Source organism: Cavia porcellus, unplaced genomic scaffold (assembly GCF_034190915.1).
Source record: "Cavia porcellus strain 051 isolate PalLab524CR breed Dunkin Hartley unplaced genomic scaffold, mCavPor4.1 scaffold_2, whole genome shotgun sequence".
Classification (NCBI taxonomy): Eukaryota; Metazoa; Chordata; class Mammalia; order Rodentia; family Caviidae; genus Cavia; species Cavia porcellus.
In genome coordinates, this window is record NW_026947485.1 from 20,785,631 (window position 1) to 20,793,316 (window position 7,686).

Genomic DNA, 7,686 nt, shown 5'->3' on the forward strand with positions numbered 1-7,686 from the left:
TCAATTATGTAACATATGGTTTACTCGATATTAATCAAGGATGATTGAAGAAGCACGTTTTCAATCTGGGTGCATGTGAGTGAGCCTATATTTGTGCAACATAAACCCTGACAATTCCAGTTTCTATCTGAGTGCTTCTGTGATGCTAGCTTAGCAGATTTTTTCTGCCATAACCTTTCAATAGCCCTTGTAACACAGGTGATACACTTCCTCGATATAGCCCCTAAAATGTTTAGTTAGGATTTTAGCCTTTCACATATTTTAGGTGAAACACTAATAAATATCAACTATGATTGAATTCTCTTGAAGAGAATAGTCTTTGCAAAAACTGGATTTTATGGATACCCAATGATTAACCACCAAGTATGTTATTTTGGGCTTTATGTTTTGAAACTAATTTTTAAAATAAGCTTCATCCGATTTTCTAATTTAGCTAATGCAATGTAAAGAACATAGTTTGCATATTTTCCTCCAAAAAGCTCATTAAGAAACAAGTTAAACTAAATAATATTAATCATTGATATTCCTAGCTTTTTTAGAATGTACTACCAACCATCTATTGATGTTTGTTATTAGGGAAATATTAAATTTTTCTTAGGTCACTGAGAATTTTTCAGTCAGAATTTTCAGGTTTAGGGGATCATTTTGAATGTCTTAATTTTTCATGACTGTCAGTATAAAAGATATTAGAAGAGGAATCCTGGCCCAATATGAACCACTGCTCCACTTCTGGTTTTTCCACCTATCACAGCTGACTATCAGAATATTCTAGAACCTGAACTGTTGCTTCACTGCTGACCATATTTCCAGGAGCTCTTCAGTGACTTTAGGCCTCTGTGGGATATGATGGTAAAAGGCTACGTGACACTGAAAAGAAAGTGTCTCTTCAGTCTATTTTTTTTATACTTTGTCACATTTTTCTGTGCCACTCCTGTTGGGAGCCGCAGCCCCGAGCCCGGTCGCCTCACTTGGCGGACGTGAGGCCTGTAGTAAAGAGTGAGGCCTGAGGTAGATTACCCCTCCCATCGAATATGCTAGTTTCCTGCTTACCGCGTAAACAACCCGCTCAACAATATAGTCTGCCTAGCAACTGATGATGTTAGCCAATCAGCTTGCCTTGCTTACTTTAACATGATTGGACACTGTATCCGTATATATACCGGTGCCACCCCTGGGAGGAAGAAGAAGCCAGGTAGAAGCCCGGAAGTAGAAGCCCAGAAGGAGCTGCGGAGAGCGGACCGATAGAGGCTTCGGGGCAGACTGAAGCACAAGAGGAGCCGCGGAGAGCGGACCAAAGGAGGCTTCAGCTGGGAGAACCCAGGGCAGGCTGTACGGAGAAGGAAAATAAAAAGAAAAGGTTGTCCACTACCAGACTATGTCGTGTGTCCTTCCTGCCGGCCGGGAGCGGACATCGACATTTGGAGGCCCGCCCGGGGACTGATCACCCCCGCGACGTGGAAGTGGACAACGCTCCAGTACAGAGCTGCGAGACAGGTGAGTTGGGGATAAGCCTGGGCTCTGGGTGGCGCGCACCTACAGGGCTTTTAGACTCCCCTCAGGCTCACGCGTAAGTGGCGGATTCCTTGGGCCTCACGCGGTGAGTAACATATTAAAAAATGGGAAACATGCTAGGTAGCGGCACTAAGAGCGAGGGTGGTTGTGGAGAAAGCTCTCAAGAGCTTACAAAAGTACGCAGGGTATCTGAGCAGGCCCAGTCAGGGAGCTCCCGAGAGGTGTCTGTCAAGGGGAACAAGGATGCTAAGGAGGAGGACGGGGCTCTAGCCTCGGAGTCGTCTGACTCCGAGGACGAGGGAAAGTTGAATGGCAGGGAGGCCAAAGAGACTAGCTGTCAGGAGCCTAAGTCGCTCCATAAGGAGTCGGGTCTGCGGAAGAGTAGAGAGCTCCTGAGTGCGCCCCGGCGCGAGAGGGAGGCGAAGCCTTCCGCCCCACCTTGGGGGCCGTTTCCGGAGGCGATCCCTCGCCGCGGGGCGGCCGCCCGGGAGCTCCCTTCCTCTTCGCCAGAACAGGAAGTGATGCACGGGCCCCCATTTTCCGCCCAATCACGGCCGTTGTTTTATGCTCCGCCGCCGGCGGATCGGTATTTTCACAGGTGGCTTTGGCAGGGGAGACGCTTGTTTCATGAGGTACATCCACCACCTGGGATGGATAGTGACCCCTACGAGATATTTCCTGTACAAGTAGCTATGGGCCAGGGACGCAATGTATGGGAGCCTTTTGAGATAAAGCAGATTAGAGAACTTAAAAATGCAGTTACAACTTTTGGGCCGACTGCGCCTTACACCATTGCCATGCTGGAGAATCTGTCTTCTGGGCCCCTCACCCCCGCGGACTGGATTCAGCTGGCGGGGGCGTGTCTGCCCTCGGGTGGTTACCTGGATTGGCGAGCCTGGTATGCAGAGTCCTCTGCAGAGCAGGCTGAGAGAAACGCCAATCGGGGAGACCGGGGGTGGAACAAGAGAATGCTTGTGGGAGAGGGTCGGCGCGCTGATGGTCAGACTCGGTTCCCCGGCGCTCTCTGGCGGGGAGGAGATAGAGAGCCATCCGCTCCGCCCTGGAGCTCTTTTCTAAAAGCGGCTCCCCGCCGAGAGGCCGCCACAGGAAACCCTCCCTTCCCTCAGCCGGCACAGGAAGTGACGCCCCGTTTCACTCTGTCGCGACCGCAGTCTTATGACGTCGCGCCGCTGGGCAGACGGTATTTTCATGGGCGGCTACTCTGCCGAGCAGGCTGAGAAAAACGCCGGTCGAGGAAAAAGCGGGCTAGGGATTTAGCTCAGCGGCATAAGCGCCTGCCTTACAAGCAGGCAGTTGTTAGTTCGATCCCTGGTACCAATAAAAAAAAAAAAAAAAAAAAAAAAAAAAAAAAAAAAAAACGAAAAAGATAAAAATAAAAAATAAAAAATAAAAAACAAAAAGGGGGAGTAAACCCTCGAGGTTTGATCCCTGGTGATGTTTGGCAGATGGACATCACACATATACAGGAGTTTGGGACTCTTAAATATGTTCATGTTTCCACAGACACCTGTTCTCGCGTCATATTTGCAACAGCAGAAACAGGTGAAAAAGTGTCTAATGTGATCAATCATTGCCTGGCGGCTTGGGCCGCATGGGGCAAACCAAAGATATTAAAAACTGATAATGGACCAGCCTATATAGGCAAAGCTTTCAATGAGTTCTGCAAAATGATGGAGGTTCAATTAAAACATGGTATCCCATACAATCCCCAAGGTCAAGGAATCATTGAGAGGGCTCATAGAAGCCTCAAAGAAATTTTACAAAAACAAAAAGGGGGAGTAGGCCAAGGCCTGGCCCCAAAGGCACGATTATCCATGGCACTATTCACACACAATTTTTTAAATTTAAATAATGATAATCGCTCCCCAGCTGTGGAGCACTGCAACCCTTCCCCCAACCATAAAGGGTGGGTGAAGTGGAAAGATGTCCTGACAGGACAATGGATGGGCCCGGATCCAGTGGTCAGCTGGAACCGAGGCGCGGTTTGTGTTTTCCCACAGGAACCGGGACGAGAACCACTGTGGATACCGGAGAGACTGACACGGGCAACAAAGCCCTCGACTGAAGATCAGACCTGCCCTACTGGAGATCCATCACAGACCAACCAACAAGATGAATAGAAATAGCGGTAGCCCGAAATGGACAAGAAGATCCTCAGGCATATGCATGGCTCGCTCGCCTAGCCTACGACCGAGTCTAGGGACGGTGAGCTTCCCACACTCCTCCTCTAAAAAATTATGATATAGCAGGGTAGATGAGTCAATGACGGGTAAGAGCGTGCCTCCCCAGCACGACTCGACCTAAGCCAGGCCCTACCCCATCCTGCACGTAAGCCGCTGGACTGTTAGATGCTGCCCAGGTCTAAATTTCTCTCCGAGGGGATTTCTTTACGGAGAGGAAATGAGTGCAAGCTTGTGTGCATCCAGGTTCCGTCCAGTTTGTGCCTGGCCCTAGAAAAAGGACGAGGGCCTCAGGGCCTTGGCAGACCATGGGACGGCCGACCAGGGTCTAAGCCAAGGACCTACGGTGGGCCTACGCATAGGGCATAAGCCTCTGCACCCAGTCCAGGAAGGGCTACGATGCGCACATTCATAAAAAATAAAAAAGGGGGAGATGTTGGGAGCCGCAGCCCCGAGCCCGGTCGCCTCACTTGGCGGACGTGAGGCCTGTAGTAAAGAGTGAGGCCTGAGGTAGATTACCCCTCCCATCGAATATGCTAGTTTCCTGCTTACCGCGTAAACAACCCGCTCAACAATATAGTCTGCCTAGCAACTGATGATGTTAGCCAATCAGCTTGCCTTGCTTACTTTAACATGATTGGACACTGTATCCGTATATATACCGGTGCCACCCCTGGGAGGAAGAAGAAGCCAGGTAGAAGCCCGGAAGTAGAAGCCCAGAAGGAGCTGCGGAGAGCGGACCGATAGAGGCTTCGGGGCAGACTGAAGCACAAGAGGAGCCGCGGAGAGCGGACCAAAGGAGGCTTCAGCTGGGAGAACCCAGGGCAGGCTGTACGGAGAAGGAAAATAAAAAGAAAAGGTTGTCCACTACCAGACTATGTCGTGTGTCCTTCCTGCCGGCCGGGAGCGGACATCGACACACTCCAACGGATTTCACATCACATTGTTTATGCTTTTCAATGAAAGAATATTTTAAGCTTGTATTCTATCGGAATTTCTTTGTATTACCCGCCTTTCTGCAGACTACTCTGTCCAATTAATAAGCTTCTTTGAAGTCTGATTCTCCCTGGGTAGCATATTATCATAACTTTCTTGAGATGAAGGCTCTCTTTTAAAATAGTTTAAGAACCACATTCTCCTATCTCTACAGTACTGATTCCAGGAAGTGCCCTTTCAACTCTTCTATGCCACCCCCACGGACAGATATTATCAGTAAGTCCACCTATTGTGAAACTTGTTCTTCATTAACCTCTACTGATCTTGTCATTCTGAGCATTTGGCAAGAATTTGGCTCATAACCTCCTTGTCTACAGTAGCCGCCACCATCATTCTGGCTAAGTTCAAACATCCCTGACGATGATCCTTCCTCATTGTAGTCCCGAGTGATTCATCGCATGGGATATTTCCTCTGCTTCAGCACTAACTTTCAAGGCCACTTGATAGCTGGATTAGCTCCATCTCCAAAATGTATGACTCAGGAGGAGCCAGACCACAGCAGCCTGTGCTTCCTGCACTGTCACGTGGCTCACTCCATAGATGCTTCTTCCAATGGCATCTCTTATCTCCTGTCTCCTGGCAACTTCCTTGTCCCTGGCTCACAAGGGTCTTGCTGGCTTCACTTGTGTCTGTGTCCATGGGCATCATTCAGCCACTCTAAGGAAGAGAATGCATCCCCCTAAAAGATCTTGCATATCTGATACAGGATCACAGCATGCTTTTTCATCTTCAGAGCTGCTACACATTTAAAAACAAATGCACCATTTTGGAGTTAGGTCCTAATAAAAGCAGGCAGCCTCCAAGCTCAGAAGTTTGGTAACGTCCCTCAGCAGAGGTTATTTGCAGTTCAGCCTTCCATCGCCCTCCAGTTACTCTAAAATTTGTTACTGTAACTCATCATTCATCCTGTAATTTTTGTCCACTTTTAGCACATAAGCTTCCATAAAATTTTATAGACATAATAGAGACTGTAAGGATGCATCTTCCCAAATTTCCCTTTTTACACCATATAAATGACCATATACATCTGCCTGAGGCCAAGTTTCAGCATGCCACCTCATAATAGGAGTGATTGTTTGCACTTAGGTTTCAAGGATAGTTGCATCTTTCCCAAGATCTTGCCCTAGTCCTCAAGTTCTTTGTTTTCAGAGCTCTTCATTGGCTAGTTCTGTGCAACACACAAATTGGCTTAATCTTCTCCCATCTGAAAAAACTAGTTGCTGACTTGTCTGTGTTTCTGTTTACTCTTCCTGTTCATACCTAAACTTATATGAAAAACTCGATATTTCACTTTCCCATTTTATACTGTTTTTTTCAGTGTGTTCAATTATTTATTTCATAAATCTCTGAAGTTAATTGAGCACCTTAATAAACGTGCTCCTAGGTTCCAAGACCAACTCTGACTTTCAATCTCTATTCTACACTTTCCCTTCACCATTATAATTTCCTGTTTTCATTTCATAGCTCTATGACTGTACTATCTTTAGCCTTTTGCATATTTCTTCTGATTTTTCCTTTTCGGCTCTGGGGTTCAAACCCAGTGCCTTTACACTGATCTACATCTCCAGCCTTTTTAAAAATTTTTTATTTTGACCACACTGGGAGCTGGCTTGTGACCCACCTTTCAGAGGACTGAAATTATAGGTGTGTACCACTATACCCAGCTTCTTCTAACTATTTGACAGTTTGTTTAGGACTTTGCCTTTGGTTCTCTTTGCTTCTTACTCTCTAAATCTTTCTGGGTGATCTTCTGTGAGAATCAGTTAACTCCTACAGACAGATAACTTCCAAATTTATATTGCTAGTTCAGACAAGACCCCGCATATACCCATTTTTCAGTTTCTTGCTGCATACTTCTTACTGAATGTTCTAGAAACATTTCCAGTACATAGCTGAAAGCTCAGCTAATTATTCTGTTCTTCTCCTCGTGCATTTATTCAAATGTATTCTCTTCTGTTCTTAATGCAGATGTGAAACACCCTCATCTACCACCTGCCAATATAGAAGATATGTGGTCTGTTAGTTTTCTATGGCTGTGACAAAATGATGACATATATCAACTATAAAGATGAAAGATTTGTTTTGTTTCATGATTTCAGAGGATTCAGTCCTTGGTTGGCTGGCTCCAAGACAGAAACACAATGGCATCAGGGTGTGGCAGAGAAAATCTAACTTTATGACATCCGAAGCAGAAGAAGAAAGAACCAGAAAAGGGAACAGAGACAAGATGTACTCTTCAAAGCCACATTCTCAGAAATCTGCTTCATTCAGCTGGGTCCTAGCTCTTAATAAGTCCATTTAGCAAGTGAATTCATCAGTGGATAAATTGCCTTGAGGAAGTTGTCTCTTAATCTAATCCAATTGATGATCATCACATGGGAAGTAGAAAAGTATGTCTCCCACTTCATTTTGATTTCTTAGAAAAATGTTTTAATGTGTATATTTTATTCAAATGAATGCTTTAATACAGTATGCAAGGCATTTTTCATAAAAGTAGAATGTAGGATACAGGATAGTTGGCTGTTGCCCTTCAGGGTGGTAGAGTCTATAAACTCTCCAGCTATGAATACTCTCCCTATCACTCACTCAGTATTCTGTGCCAACTATCTGGAAATATTTCTAGATTGCAACCAGTTACAATGACTGCTTGTCAATCCTAGTTCCATCATGTAGTCTTGCATTTAGGACTTATTTAAAACCCTTATCATTTTTTCCTAATTGGTCTTTATTTCTTAATATCAGTTTGACTTCTTTAAAATTTATATATAACACCATCTGCAGAATGTATGATTGCTTTCTTTTTCTTTTCTTTCTTTCGTGTGTGTGTGTGTGTGTGTGTGTGTGTGTGTGTGTGCGTGCTTTACTGGCAATTAAACCAGGGCTTTTCACACTGAGATACTCCCCCAGCTCTAAATTTTTTTACTTCAAATTTGTTAGATTTCTGCTTCAGCATCTGGATTAGATGGAATTAAGTATG

The 7,686-nt window shown here is 45.5% G+C and overlaps 1 long non-coding RNA gene across 1 annotated transcript; it reads left to right on the forward strand.

The window, feature by feature from the left end:
• The first annotated feature begins 934 nt into the window (after positions 1 to 934).
• Positions 935 to 6,692, forward strand: LOC134473739 (uncharacterized). The gene is made up of 3 exons (XR_010044154.1): positions 935 to 1,494; positions 3,534 to 4,925; positions 6,678 to 6,692. It is a non-coding gene; the product is annotated as an uncharacterized LOC134473739 (long non-coding RNA).
• The last annotated feature ends 994 nt before the right edge of the window (positions 6,693 to 7,686 follow it).